Raw genomic sequence first — 15,552 nt, forward strand, 5'->3', positions numbered from 1 at the left:
TCCATGGGGTCACGAAGAGGCGGACACAACTAAACGACTAAACAACAACAATGTATGAATGAGGTCAACTCTTTTCAGCCCTCTACCTGGACCTCTGTACAGTCAGGTAGTTTCTCTGCGCACTCACACAACCCTATCTCTATCCTCCATCTAAGAAAGCAAGTGGCATTAATAAGAGTTTAAGAGCACATTCCAGGCAGACAAAAAACACCCAGAGTGTAAGAGGCATGGCTTGTTGGAGTAACTGGACATGAGAACTGGTTAATTTCCTTCATTAGCCTAAACCACCCATGGAAGAGCTAATCACAGGAGCAAGATCAGCCAAACCAGTTCCTATGGTAAAGCAGCCCAGTGCCCCAACTATATATGTGATTAATGTATGTCAGCTCAATTAGTTAGTGAGTTATCAGTCTGTTGGTGTTTGTTGTCAAGTGTTACATCCTAAATTTCCAAAATTTAAAGCAGCAGAGATACAGAGGCATATAGATACATTCAAGTACAAAGTATCTGCAAAAGTCTACAATCTGTATATACTGTATCTACGCCCAGAACTGCTTGAAGGAGCCTTATCTTCTGCAGCAATAAACTATCTGAACCTTTCACTGCTTCCATGTGCTTGACTAGTACTGGGAGCAACTTCCATTGTTTGGGTATCTCACCTAGGATTCCCAACACGGCCTGCAGAGAGGGAGTGTGACGAGGGGAGAGAGGGCCACATAGAGACTCCCGGAGGGCCACATTTGGGACCTGGGCCTGCATTAAAGATTCAGGATTGGCTGCAGCTCTTTCTTGAGTCTCTCAAAGTCAAGTAATAAACCTGGGTTTGCTGCCACATAATATGGGAAATAGCTTTGAGAAGTGACTTGAATTCTCTGGTTTAAATCTAAAGTCCAGTCATTCCACCATACTGATACATTTCGTAAAATATTTATTGCCACCCTGAAACTGTTCAGACGTTGGTCTCCCTCCTTATATATAAATTTTCATTTTGATTCAAAATGCGAAGGCAAGGATTGAAATACCCCAAAGTCATATCTGAAGGAGGAAGAGGGGGGGAGGGAAGCACAGGAAAACTGGAAGGTAATATTATCATACAAATCAGACTGCGTTTACCCGAGAGCTTCAGAAAATATCTCAGGGGAAAGCAAGGTAAAAAAGCAGTTTGCATTGTTTCATTACTGTAAACTTTCAGAAAAATAAATATGATTTAAGATATTTCTAGCATCGAGAAAGGCTGTTCTGTTTCTCAGCGGGGGTTCTGAATGTTGGGTTTGGGTTTGCTTGTTTTTCAGTGGCTCAGAGGGAAGATAATTAGAATGAAAGAGCTGGAACTTCAGAAAAAAATTGAACAGCAGTTGTCAAACTTTTGAAGCTACCATCACACACAGACAGTTAGAGAAAGAAAATTGTCAGCTAAGATTCCATGAGGTTTAAAAAGAAAAATTCTCCCAGGCAAGACTAAGAGAGAGGGGTTGGGGAGGGAGGGAGGGAGGGAGGGAGAGAGAGAGAGAGAGAGAGAGAGAGACTTTTATGGCAGGATCCAGGCTGTGTCCAGATGAGGGCACTATCTTGCTAACAAGTCATTCAAATCTCATTTTTCTCTATGTGCACAATTGGCATAAGAAGATCTTCACATTCTCACTTTTCACCCACCACATTCATTGCTATTCTGCTGCTTGTAGTCGAAAACACTGGGTGGAACTTGCCTGAAAATGTCCAAGGTAAGTTTATTCTTTGTCACTCCCCTCAAATACTCGCCCTTCCTCCCCTGGTTATTTTACAGGAGTCTATGCATAATCCTATGAAGGGACGCGGGTGGCGCTGTGGGTAAAAGTCTCAGCGCCTAGGGCTTGCCGATCGAAAGGTCAGCGATTCGAATCCCCGTGGCAGGGTGCGCTCCCATTGCTCCGTCCCAGCGCCTTCCAACCTAGCAGTTCGAAAGCACCTCTGGGTGCAAGTAGATAAATAGGGACCGCTTACTAGCGGGAAGGTAAACGGCGTTTCCGTGTGTGGCTCTGGCTCGCCAGATGCGGCTTTGTCACGCTGGCCACGTGACCCGGAAGTGTCTCCGGACAGCGCTGGCCCCCGGCCTCTTGAGTGAGATGGGCGCACAACCCTAGAGTCTGTCAAGACTTGCCCGTACAGGCAGGGGTACCTTTACCTTTGGCACATTCCTATGCATGTCTAACTGTGTTCCACTAGGTTGAATGGGACTTACTCCCAGTTGAGTGAGAATAGAACTGCAGCCTTAGTTGGGTAAAAAGGAAGAATTTCATCTTACTTCTCCTGCCACACCAGCAGTTAATCCACCCGTGGCTTACTCCCAAGTAAGCACACGTAAGATTACAGTCTGAAAACATTCTTCTGATGACTCACTTACCTGTTTTATTTGATCAGATAAAGGATGGAATACCAAATCGCTTCGTGGATTTCGTTTGGGGAAGATTGCACGGCGTTCCTTCTTAAACACAGCTATTAAAAATGCACAGGCTCTGCCTCATGCAACTAGAGGAAATAGTTGTTGGCTTCAAAAGTATGAAGCAGCAGCCTTCAAGCTTAACATGAGTCAACAGTGTGATGCAGCAGCAAAAAAAAAGGCTAATGCTATTCTAGGCTGCATCAACATAAGTATAGTGTCCAGATCAAAGGAAGTACAGTGGTACCTCGGGTTACATACGCTTCAGGTTACAGACTCTGCTAACCCAGAAATAGTACCTCGGGTTAAGAACTTTGCTTCAGGATGAGAACAGAAATCGTGCTCTAGTGGCGCAGCAGCATCATGAGGCCCCATTAGCTAAAGTGGTGCTTCAGGTTAAGAACGGACCTCCGGAACGAATTAAATACTTAACCCGAGGTACCACTGTAATAGTCCCACTCTATTCTGCCTTGGTCAGATCACACCTGGAATATTGTGCCCAATTCTGGGTACCACAATTTAGGAAGGATGTTGACAAGCTGGAACGTGTGCAGAGGAGGGCAACTAAGATGATCAAGGGTCCAGAAGCCAAGCTTGATGAGAAACGGTTGAAGGAGCTGGGTGTGTTTAACCTGGAAAAGAGGAGACTGAGAGGAGATATGATAGCCATCTTCAAATATCTCAAGGGTTGTGACATGGAGCATGCTTGTTTCTTCCTGGAGGGTAGGACTCAAACCAATGTTTTCGAGTTACAAGAAAAGTGATTCCGACTGGACACCAGGGAAAACTTTCTGGCAGTAGGAGCTGTTTGACAGTGGAACAGTCTCACTCGGGAGGTTGTGGGCTCTCATTCCTTGGAGGTTTTTAAGCAGAGGTTGGATGGCCACCTGTAATGGATGTTTTTGAGTTCCTGCATTGCAGGGGGTTGGACTAGATGAGGGGTTGGGGTCAATTCCAAATCTACAATTCTATGACTCTATGAGTGAATAGTGGTTGCTCATCTTTCCCTTCTGGCTCCTCTCTGCAGGTCAGAGTTTATTTGAGGTAAAGGGATGTCACTTGATTCCAGTGGTGTAGCGTGGGGGGTGCAGGGGGGCCTGGCCGCACCGGGCGCAACATCTGGGGGGCGCTCGCACTCGCAGCTCTCTGCCCCTACCTGGCTCACTCACTCTCTCTCACTGAAGTGCTGGCTGTGCGAATCCGATCCGAGCCGCCGGGTCGCCGCCCACTGTGGAGGGGAGGGTGCCAGGCGTGCGGTGCAGTGCGGAGAGAGAGCGAGGGACTATCTGGGGGAGGGACAGTGCAGCGGGGGGGGGGCACAAATTACTTGCCTTGCCCCGGGTGCTGACAACCCACGCTACACCACTGCTTGATTCAGTTCCCTTTTTTCTGCCATCTGGCTTGAAATCACATTGGTGATCCTTTGTATGGATTATGTTATGATGATGATGATGATGATGATTTATTCAATTTAAATACCACCCTTTATCAAAAGATCTCAGGGTGGCATACAGAATCAACAACATGTTTTACAGGGCATAACAATACAAACATAAAACAAAGCATAGTAATTGACAGCATCATAATAAAAGCAATTCTAATAAGACACACACCTTCCACCTTTAACCTTTAATGGTGGGAGGAACCAACTGGGGAAGCACCAACAGAGGAAGACTCAGAGCCCAGGGAGTGGTGGTGGGACAATAATGAGTAGTCAGAGGGAGAAGAGGGAGCAGACCGGGAGGAGGAGATGTCAGAAGCTGAAGAGGTACCAGGGCTTAGTGAGCTGGGAGAGGCTGTGGCAGAGAGAAGTCTGGAATCAGAGGTAGAAGTTGGAACAGGAGAGCAGGATGAGGGAGGCCAAGAAGCAGAGATGAGTCAGGGTGGTGAAGAATCTTGGGTGTCTCCCTAATCCTGCTCTCTTGTTTCAGCTTCAGCTCCCTCAACTGTTCTTCATGTGGCTTGGTTTCCAGACCAAGCAGCTCAGAAGCAGCCCCCCAGAACCACCTTCTGAGATCAGACCAGTAGGGAAGACTAAAACCAGTTCCATTCCAGCAAGGTGTCTCAGAATGGTACTCTGTTGTTAACAAGAGCTGTTAACAAGGATGCAGATTCCCAGCCTAGCTCCTAGTTGAAGTTACCAGCTGCAGCAGCTAAATCCAAATCAGAAACCAGATTGAAAGGAATCTAGATAATTATTTTCTTGGTTTTCTTAATGTGGGGTTCATGAAGCAATATAATAGATGGCTTCAGTCTTGCAAGAGTCTTCCAGGCATAGTAAAGCTGCTTCCTTTTCCCCACCCATTTTTCAGTCTCGGGACAGATATCATTTGGTGACAGAACAGGCAGTGATGATAAGGATGACTTTTTAACACCCACTTGAATCACACACTGAAAGCTTGTCATAAGACTCCCGCATGAATCTAGCTAAGTATAAAAAGTGCCTCTTCAGTGGCTCGTTGAAACAGATGGAATTACGCCTACTACTGCATGATTAAATTATTATGCATAATGATGCTAATGATATTATGCCCCATCTCCAAGCAATCTAAGTCAGCCCAGAATGTTATTCCTTTTCTACATCTCTAAAAGAGGTGCCGCCATATGAATCCAACTGTATGAAGAAAAGCATATATATATATATATATATATATATATATATATATATATTCATTCATTTATCTACCCACTCAGGCCATTGACATGCTGCTTTTTAACCAAGTGGTCCACACAATGACCAACAATAACTGAGAGCAGAACAATGAAAATATTAAAATACAGGGTGACTCCTTTAAAAGAGGCCCCATGGATACAGAGTACACGTGTTCCATGGGGCGTCTTTTACAAGACTCACCCTGCATGAATTGTTTAGTTGTTTAGTCATGTCTGGCTCTTCCTGACCCCATGGACCAGAACCCCAGGCACTCCTGTCTTCTACTGCCTCCCACAGTTTGGTCAAACTCATGCTGGTAGCTTCAAGAACACTGTCCCACCATCTTGTCCTCTATCGTCCCCTTCTCCTTGTGCCCTCCATCTTTCCCAATGTCAGGGTCTTTTCCAAGGAGTCTTCTCTTCTCATGAGGTGGCCAAAGTATTGGAGCCTCAGCTTCACGATCTGTCCTTCCAGTGAGCACTCAGGCCTGATTTCCTTCAGAATGGATAGGTTTGATCTTCTTGCAGTCCATGGGACTCTCAAGAGTCTCCTCCAGCACCGTAATTCAAAAGCATCAATTCTTCGGTGATCAGCCTTCTTTATGGTCCAGCTCTCACTTCCATACATCACTACTGGGAAAACCATGGCTTTAACTATACGGACCTTTGTTGGCATTATGAATTAGAACACTTAAATCAACAATATTGCAGAAAGGAAAAAAGAGAGCAGTGAAGCAGGATCATAAAGGAAGAGCACAGAATTAGCAGAAAAATACTCAGGAAGGTCTAGTGACTTTTACCTTTTTAGAAAATAACAACTGTTCTTCTCAAAAGGTCAATAGCATGGATCTGATAAGCTGCTTTGTGCAGGGAATCCAGGAAATAGGGTCATCACCACAAAGGCACACTTTCTAGATTACCTTGCCTCCATGTCTCCATATAATCCCAGGGAATATAATCCACATAATCCCAGGGAACAAGACATACTGTGAGAAACTAATGCATGGTTTCATTCTGTATTTCAGATCCTAACCAGGGATACAGCGAAAAAGCATGTGTGGTGGTGATGAAGATTTTGTGTTGTGTCTGCAATGCCCTAGGCATCTGCTGAATCTTTCCTACAGCAATGTTCCAAAATTTAAGATACATTTGGAAGGTTCAGCTGAGATGTTGGATTTTCAAGAGAAGAAGAGAAGTTAAAGTTTCAATATGGTGAACATTCCTCCCATATGTGTGTGTGTGTGTGTGTGTGTGTGTGTGTTTTGTTATATTTTCCAGATCCGATCCTGGCAACCATCTTTCTATAAAGATTCTCCTCCCTCTGCTTTTCTCCATGTATCATCCATGACAAGACCAAGCCTATACAACTGGTTACACTCTAAGACCACAGTGCAGCACACCATTCATATAGGTAGTCTGTAAGTTTTTTATAACCCCAAATAGGCAACAAAAGCAGATTTACAGTTCAGCCCAAACCATGTCTATTAGAAATTTAGCCCTGTTGAATTCAATGGATCTTGCTCCCAGGTCAGTGGGATTAGGCCTGTAGCCTTATTTAACCTCTGGTGGCTGCATTTAACCTGATTGTTGTTGCCATCCATCTGTCTTGGGAGACCTTTGAGTATGAAGTCAAACTGTTCAAAGGTTACGGCCCCTGCTGTGGCTGTAGAGACTGATATGTTCTCACCTCAACTCTCTTTGGCATATTTCTCTCTCTGCTGTTCTCTTATGCCTTCAAGGAGCAACGGACATCTGTTCAACCTGGCATGCCAAGTAAAAATGTGGAAAGTCCTCATCCAATGGATGTTGTTTGCAGATAATGCAGCCTTGACCACTGTCAGGGAACTGCCATCGGAGCTGGAGGCGGAGAGAAGGCTCCAGAGGGATGCCGGAGAGGGTCCCAGTAGGGAGAGAGGCAGCCCATCTGCTGGGGAAGGAAATCAGCGTAACACCAGTGGAGAAGGGGAGCAGATGGGGGAATCGGAGAGGAGGCTCCAGGACTCCTTGCCGGAGACCAGCGGAGAGAGTACGGGTACTCCGCTGCCCACACCCTCCCTGCGCAGAAGACTTCCGCGCAGGGAGAGTAGGAGAAGACTGGGCGTCAAACAGCTTTTATGCTGGAAAAGGTTCAAGAAACGCCCACTGGCGGATTCTGCCAGCGACTGAGGCAGCCACGAAACTTGAGGCTGTCCAGACAGAAAGGGTTCAACCAGATAACCTAGCCAGGAGTGGCGGCAACTTACGCACGAGCAACCCCTAGAACCATTACAACCACACACTTCAAGGAAGCTCTGCAGAGACCCATCAACTGTCTTGCCCAATCCTTCAGGGAGTCCAGCCTTACCACCAGTCTGACAAAGACCAATATCCTGGGTCTGGAAGTCACCAGCCCTCCATACATCAGCATAGGTGAACGCATGCGTGAGGTGGTAGAGGTTTTTGTCTACCTGGGTTCCACCATAACCAGCAACCTCTCCATCGATGTTGTGCTGGACAAACGTATTGGCAAGGCAGCTATGGCAATGGCTTGCCTTGCCAAAAGAGGATGGAAGTATGTGATGTAAACGTCCAGTACCAAGATGAAGGTCTACGAGGCTTGCGTGTTGAGCATGCTGCTTTATGGAAGTGACTCTGGGTGATTTAAAATTTATACAGGTCTGAGCTAGGCCCAATGAGGTTAATATGCCTGTGCTTTCTCTGTGATTCACCTAGCTTTTATTAGGCACCATTTGGGTGAACTTTTTTTCCTCGCACAGATTAATAGTTACTCAGGAAACAGTTGCATTTGGATTGTGTGCCATAAAACTTTCAGATTTTTGCTAGCACAGGCATAATTGTTTAAATGTTCTTGGTGTGATAGCACAATAAGTACTTCCAACTAAAACCCCATTGGGCTGTGCCCTGATTTTGTGCAACTTCTGTTCATTTCAGTGGGGCTTAGGCACGACAACGATCCTCTGTATTCTTCCCCTCCTCCAAATTCACAGGCCAATGCATTACGAAAATAATATACTGGTACCAATGAAGAAAACATTGGTTTCTTAAAGACATTTCTCTAAGCAAGGATATTCAAGCTTTTTTATCTTCCCAACATTGGAATGTAAACACAATGTGAAATGAGATTATAAATTTCAGAACAGGTTATTACCATTAGGGTGGTATTGATCACTAGTTATAAAATTGCTATATTACACATTATAAAACTTTTTATATATATCCCAGGGAAATATTGCATTAAAACTCTAATAAATTGCAACAGTTTAATCACTTGGCAAATTATTTGACCCCTTCAGCTCCAATTATGCCCTTTCACGGTACTTGCATCATAAAAATTCAGATGGCTTATAGGGGGGTTGGTTTGGGAATGGAATAATTTATGCTACAGCCACTTTTATCTAATAATTCTATTTTTTCTTCCTTAGGTAAGTTCAATTTTTTAATCTTTCATGATATCACTTACTGCTACAGCTCTCTGTTGCCAGTTGGTGAATTAATGTAAGTACTTCATTTTCAGATAGCATCGTATTTCATAACTCCCAACTTTATTATAGTTTTCTTGACTTAATTATAAATCATTTCAATACCCATTTAGAAAATATGAGCATCCCTGAGATTGCACTTCTGTTTCTAGTCTAGTTTTACAGCACTGCATTCATTAGTTTTAATTAAATATTTATCGAATTTTCCATGTGAAAAAAACAAATAAACACACAATAAACTGAGAGTGGTACATGAGTGCAGAATTGCCACATTACTCAAAGGTAGAAAGTGATCACATTAGCAACATGTGAAGCGTCAAGCAGAAACCGGACCGGCATGCAGATAAATTGCTGGGTCAAGAATCTTTAATATGCATAGAAGTGAACATTTCAGCTGTCAACAGCTGTGAGCCTGATTCCAGTTCTAGACTGGAAGCTAAACATCCAGTACCCAGCACAGGTTGGATACAGATACGATACAGATGCGCATCTGAGAAAGTAATAGCCAACAGCACTGCACAGTATTTGCCTTCTTAATAATATCGTGGCAGTTGGGAAGGCAGATTTGTTGCTATACTTGGGTTCTTGAACCAAGGTTCTCGCTTCCCTGCGAACAAAATCTGCTGGTGAGTGTCAACAAGTCTGCAGCCAAAGCAGCATCTTTGAGGAACAAGGAGGAGGTATCAGCATGCTCAGCAGAACCCCAAGGTTTGCAGATGTGAAAAAGAGTTTAGGTCTAAACAGCAACCTTGGAAAGGACCCAGTTGTCAGGGACTGGGCAGAGGAGGAATAGGGGAGACCGCCTATCCTGAAGGAGCATCTCCACCCCCATCATTCTGCCCGTACACCGAGGTCCAGCGCCAAGGGCCTTCTCGGTAGTGGCGCCCGCCCTGTGGAACGCCCTCCCATCAGATGTCAAAGACATAAACAACTATTGGACTTTTAGAACACATCTGAAGGCAGCCCGGTTTAGGAAAGCTTATAATATTTGATGAATCATTGTATTTTAATATTCTGCTGTCTAATGTTTTCCTTTTTTTTTTTATGTGCTGGAAGCCACCCAGCCAGATGGGCTGGTGCCATGGGTTAAACCACAGAGCCTAGGACTTGCCGATCAGAAGGTCAGCAGTTCGAATCCCCACGACGGGGTGAGTTCCCATTCCTTGGTCCCTGCTCCTGCCAACCTAGCAGTTTGAAAGCATGAAGTGCAAGTAGATAAAGAGGTACTGCTCCGACAGGAAGGTAAACAGCATTTCCGTGTGTTGCTCTGGTTCGCTAGAAGCGACTTAGTCATGCTGGCCACATGACCCAGAAGGTGTACACCGGCTCCCTCGGCCAGTAAAATGAGATGAGCGCTGCAACCCCAGAGTTATCTGCAACTGGACCTAACACTCAGGAGTCCCTTTACCTTTTAAGGAGTCTCAAAGTGGCCAACAATCTCCTTTCCCTTCCTCCCCCACAACAAACACTCTGAGATGAGTGAGGCTGACAGACTTCAGAGAAGTGTGACTAGCCCAAGGTCACCCAGCAGCTGCATGTGGAGGAGCAGGGAAGCGAACCCTGTTCACCAGATTACAAGTCCACCACTCTTAACCACTACACCATGCTGGCACTTGCCGCAGGGTAGGCTGGGGGTTCAGGACACGTGTGACAAAGCTTTTTAACCTGACAAGAAGCTGTTGCTTTCCACCTGGCAAGGTTTTTGGAGGGCTTTTGGGAGGGCTCTTACATTGGCCCCAGGATTTGTACCTCTTCTTCCTATCAGGATTCAGTACAGGGGCTGCCAACAGGTTGTGTCATCAAAACTCATGAAAGAGATTGCAGCTGACGGGATTACTGGCCCCTTCCCACTGCCCAACAATGTTTTGTGTTTTCCCTGAGGATGGGTGATGTTCCTAGAGATTCCACTCTTTGTTCTGACACCAGTATCAATGACAGTTTCTGTACGATGATAGATGATGAAGGCAGTGAGTCTAGAGATGAAAATGGTTATTAAGCCAGAATGTATTGCCATTTGACACAGATCTTTCAAATAAGTACCGATGTTACAGATGGATACAGCTGGGACTTACCTTTATATATTATGTACAAGGCTAAGCCAAAATCCTTGTACTGTTTTTTTTTTTAATGAACATCTTTGACAGCACTCCATCAAAAGGTTCAGTTATTTGATGGGTGTTGGGGGCAAAGTGAAGCAGGGAAGTCTTCCCCAGTTTGGATTAAGCTCTGATCCAAGGAAGAGTTCAAGGTTTGTAATGCTCACCTTTTATTTGATGTGAGCATTATGAATCCTGAGACTCATATCTTTGGCAACGGAAGCCTTAGCAACATTGCAACGCCCCCAGTTGCTACCTGAGATGTTTTCACTACAGAAGTCAGAGATTAAATCTAGGACACTATAACAAATAATGCATAAAGCACAGTTTCTCTGAGCTGTAGCACCCGTCTGTGATCAAACAAAACACCCCACCAGGTACTTGACATCCACCCTCCCACATTTCTGCTATGATTACAGAAACATGTGGGTTGCCTTGCACATGGGAGACAATGATGTACATGGTTAAGATGTAGTATTGTGCTTTGTTGGTCACAGGTTATGCAGACCTGTTGTCGAATGAGCTCTCCAGTTTCATTTCCCCACCTTTTGCACAAGTTACTCCATTTCTCTAGTTTCCTTTTTCTCCATAGTTCATATCGAGATTCCTTCAGAGGATTTACACAATTGCAAATTGAAGCTAATTTTATTTATCCAACTATGTGTTTCTGTAATGCCATAATTTCTTCAATAATCAATGATACAATTACAGTTGCTTGTTTGTATAATAACCACAGCTCTCGTTTACTTTCTTATAACCTATAACACTTGCACGACTTTGTGCGTAATGTTTTTATATTGAGCTTTTTTATTCTAGAACCAGTTATATTTATACTAACACTTTAATGAGTCTTTTTCATTGCAGTACCTTCCAAGTGTTTCTTATACTACGATATTTTATGCATTTGTATTCTATGCCAGATATCTAAAGAAGGAGTAGGTTGTCTCTTCCAATATTTAGCTATCAATATCCGGGTGACTGCCAACATATTTCCAACCATTCTTTTCTGTAATTATTATGTAGTGCCGTATTCTGTCTCCCTGATGATACAACTGCTCTGTGTAATTTTACAAATTTTATGGATCACATCATTCCCGAATATTTTTTTGGGATGTACAATCCCACCCAATATGCTAAAAGTTTGCATAATTTCATTCAGATCGCCAATTAAATGTCCAAGTCTGTGAGAGTAAGTTCCATTGCACTAAATGGGGACTAATTTCTGAGTATCTCAACACAGAACTGCCCTGTTTGGATTCTCACTTAACTGGGAATAAACTCAACAGAACCCAGTGCTTTTTTTCTAAAAATAAAATAAAATGTTTAGGGGTACTCTTATATTCTTACTTATATTGAAATACTGCCCCTCAATGAGGCCAAACTTAGATTCACAAAGTGTTTAGGGTTATGTATCCCCCTGTGTCCCCCCAGAACAAAAAGCACTGACAGAACCCAATTAAATTCAGTGGGACTTACTTCTGAGTAGACATGCACAGGGAAGAGACATAGCCATAGAGTCAGAGGGGAGGAGTTGTGAGCAGGAGCCGTTTACCACGTTGGAAGGGGGCGTTTCGGCCCCTGCTCAGCTGTCTCAGCTGCCGCGCCGTGCCCCCTGGCAGCCAACCAATCAGGCGGAGGCTTGGGGTGGGGTTTAGCCACTCAAATGTGGCCGCGGCAGCGCTGCCCTCACTGTGCTACTGGGTTTCGTCGGTTTCCCCTGGTGACATCAGGGGGAGCTTCCAGTTGTATTTGCATCAACAGGCTCCTCCTACTGGTGGTTAGTCCTTGATAGACTCACCCCTCCCTGAGTGGGTGGAGTCACGCTCTGTTGTTTTATCCAATGCCTAAGCCAATACCACTCACATGCTGCAATCAATAAAGTTGTGGCCTTTTTTAGCCCATTAACCTAATATACTGCGTCCTTGTGTCTTTCTTATCCTCAAGCGGGTGGCAGATCCTCGACTCACAATAATCTTTACATGCAGAAGGTCCTTGGTTCAGTTCCTTGCATATGCAGGTGAAGCTGTGGATATCCCCATCTGTATCCCTGGAGAGCCACTTTCAGTCAGGGCACAGACAAGGCTGAGCTAGACAAACCAACGGAATAAGGCAGCTTCCCATTTTCATATGATTCCACTGTGAACTTATACATTTTTGCAATTTACGTGGTGTATAATACCTTAAGGGACGTGGGTGGTGCTGTGGGTTAAACCACAGAGCCTAGGACTTGCTGATCAGAAGGTCGCAGTTCAAATACGCATGACGGGGTGAGCTCCTGTTGCTCGGTCCCTGCTCCAGCCCACTTAGCAGTTCGAAAGCACGTCAAAGGGCAAGTAGATAAATAGGTACCGCTCCGGCGGGAAGGTAAACGGTGTTTCCGTGCGCTGCTCTGGTTCGCCAGAAGTGGCTTAGTCATGCTGGCCACATGACCCAGAAGCTGTACACCGGCTCCCTCAGCCAATAAAGCGAGATGAGCACCGCAACCCCAGAGTTGGTCACGACTGGACCTAATGGTCAGGGGTCCCTTTACTTTTACCTTTACAATACCTTAAATCAGTAGCATTCAACCTTTTCAGACACTAGACACATCTTTAGCCCTACTAAACACACACACACACACACACACACTTTTTGTGGTTCTGTTTTTATCTGTAAACTGCCTTGAGTTCTGTCAGAAGAAAAAAGGGGGAATAGTACTACTACTAATAATAATAATAATAAATTTGCATGATTGTAGTGCTCCTGTTTTGACCCACCTTGGATCAGGCCATGACCCAATAATAATAATAATAATAATAATAATAATAATAATAATAATAATAATAATAATTTTTAATGATATTTATTAAAAGTTTTATAGTTACAGAAAGTATAAAAGAAAAAAAAGCAATAGAAAATTTAACAGATAATACATTGAAAATAAAAAGAGAAAACAATACATCAAAACAACAAGAAAAAACCAAAACATTTAAAAACACATCCAATTTCCATATCTTTATCTTTCATTTACTTGTTTCCTCGACTTCCTCACACCTCCCTTTTTTGTATTCTAGTTCAACTTAGCTAATTCAGCAAACCCTTTCCCTCTTTCTCAATTTTTTGTTCTATAGTTTATCTTAACACAATCTAACTTTAAATTTTCCACTTTAACCCATTAACAATCAGTTTTTGCTTAATTCTTTATAACATTTCTGCTAAAACCATATAACTTCATTCTAGTATTCTTCTAACATTTAATAATAATAATAATAATAATAATAATAATTTCTACCCCGCCCATCTGGCTGGGTTTCCCCAGCCACTCTGGGCGGCTTATAGCACATAAAAAAATGTAAAACATTAGATATTAAAAATTTCCCAATACAGGGTTGCCTTCAGGTGTCTTCTAGAAGTCAGATAGTTCTTTATTTCCTTAACATCTGACGGGAGGGTGTTCCACGGTTGAAGATCAATGCCTTAAATATAAGATCTTATAAAAAAAAAAATTGTTAGCTGCAACATCAATATGATATTTTGAACATTCTCATACTCCACCTATTAAACATATATCCATGTTAATCTTTTTTATAGCCATACGCCCTAGCTTGCCAAAAAGAATTTATTAAAGGAATGAGCAGAAGGGGTGAGACTTCTGGACCTAAGGGCATTTTAACTGTGCCCCAAGTCTCCATTTATTGAATCCCTAATTGCATTAGGTTGAACTATTGGATTCTCCCCTTTCTTCCACATCCATTCATTTAGCAGTGCTGGAACTCCTTGTTGACCCCTTGCCCAGTGAGAGCTAAAATGGTCAGACCATTGAACCACGGCAGTTAACATTACTGCCTAATTTTAGGTACGGCCATTCCATCATCTTTTATTTTCAGTTGAGTAGCTTTAGATGTAAATCTGAAAACCTCACCGTTAGAAACAAGTTTGCTAATATTACCTTGCAGAATTTCCCATTTCGGCTGGGGAGAGCAGGATACAAATAAAAGATGATGATGATGATGATGATGATGATGATGATCCTTGGTGGAATTTTTAAGGGTATTGACAAAAATAGAAATAATATTCCTGTGAAGACATTCATTTTATCTGTTGCACTCAAGCCAGTGCCATTTCTCCTGTGACCATTTGTGTGACCAGGCGGCAAGAGCCCCAGCCCCCAGGGATCATAAGGGAGGAATAAAGACTCTAACAACGTTATATGGAATTAAAATTAGGCCACAACTTTATTAAACTTCTGAATGTAGGAAGACCTTGGCTTAGGCCTTGGGCATGTATCCCTCCCCAGCAACTGGGGCTCCCCAGGGTAAATGGGATATGAGTGAGCTCTGTGAGACGTAAGTGTAGCAATCAGCCCAGCCCAGACCTTATCCCCACATGCAGGGTGGTTCACTGACAACCTTTCAGTGCATGGTCAGTGACACCCATTACACTGGGGAACATTTTTTCTTCTCCATTTTCTGTTGCATGAGATTTTTCAACTGTTCTTATATGTTCTTTCAATGCTGATTTCAAATCTGAAATCAATTTTTGTGCACATGCTATAGTTATTTTTCAATTTCTGACTCTTGCTGATATATCATATTTACACTGGGGATAAGCGGACACTGACACGTTGATCTACCCTAACCACATGGTAATTATTGTTTTGCAAACTTAATTTTTCTTTATTTTTATAGTTTTGTAACCTAAATATTTGCATTTTTCAGATCGGACCATGGCTTCTTCAAGTAGACAAAAATGTGTAAACAAGCCTGATGCCTTGTGTTATGTATATGGCTGCTACGCACTTCCTCGTCAAACACGCAATATAATAGCATTTGTGAGGTGTGCCTATAAAAGGTATTTTGAAATTCCCCTGGACAAAAGGAAAACAGAAGAGTATGCCTTTTGGGGTTCCCATGGTTTGGCGAGAACCCAA

The 15,552-nt window shown here is 43.4% G+C and overlaps 1 protein-coding gene and 2 long non-coding RNA genes across 3 annotated transcripts in view; 2 read left to right on the forward strand and 1 right to left on the reverse strand.

The window, feature by feature from the left end:
* CENPC (centromere protein C) overlaps positions 1-15,552 on the reverse strand; it is a gene marked incomplete at its 3' end in the record, with an annotated part of 540,346 nt that overhangs the window by 39,392 nt on the left and 485,402 nt on the right. The window lies entirely within an intron of this gene.
* On the forward strand, positions 1,618-6,903 carry LOC310661712. Its single transcript, XR_014504092.1, has 3 exons — positions 1,618-1,721; positions 6,094-6,280; positions 6,808-6,903. It is a non-coding gene; the product is annotated as an uncharacterized lncRNA (long non-coding RNA).
* LOC310661732 lies at positions 7,351-15,461 on the forward strand. Its single transcript, XR_014504111.1, has 3 exons — positions 7,351-7,477; positions 8,491-8,563; positions 15,341-15,461. It is a non-coding gene; the product is annotated as an uncharacterized lncRNA (long non-coding RNA).

The sequence above is a fragment of the Podarcis tiliguerta genome (genome assembly GCF_965153285.1).
Source record: "Podarcis tiliguerta genome assembly, chromosome: 13".
Lineage (NCBI taxonomy): Eukaryota > Metazoa > Chordata > Lepidosauria > Squamata > Lacertidae > Podarcis > Podarcis tiliguerta.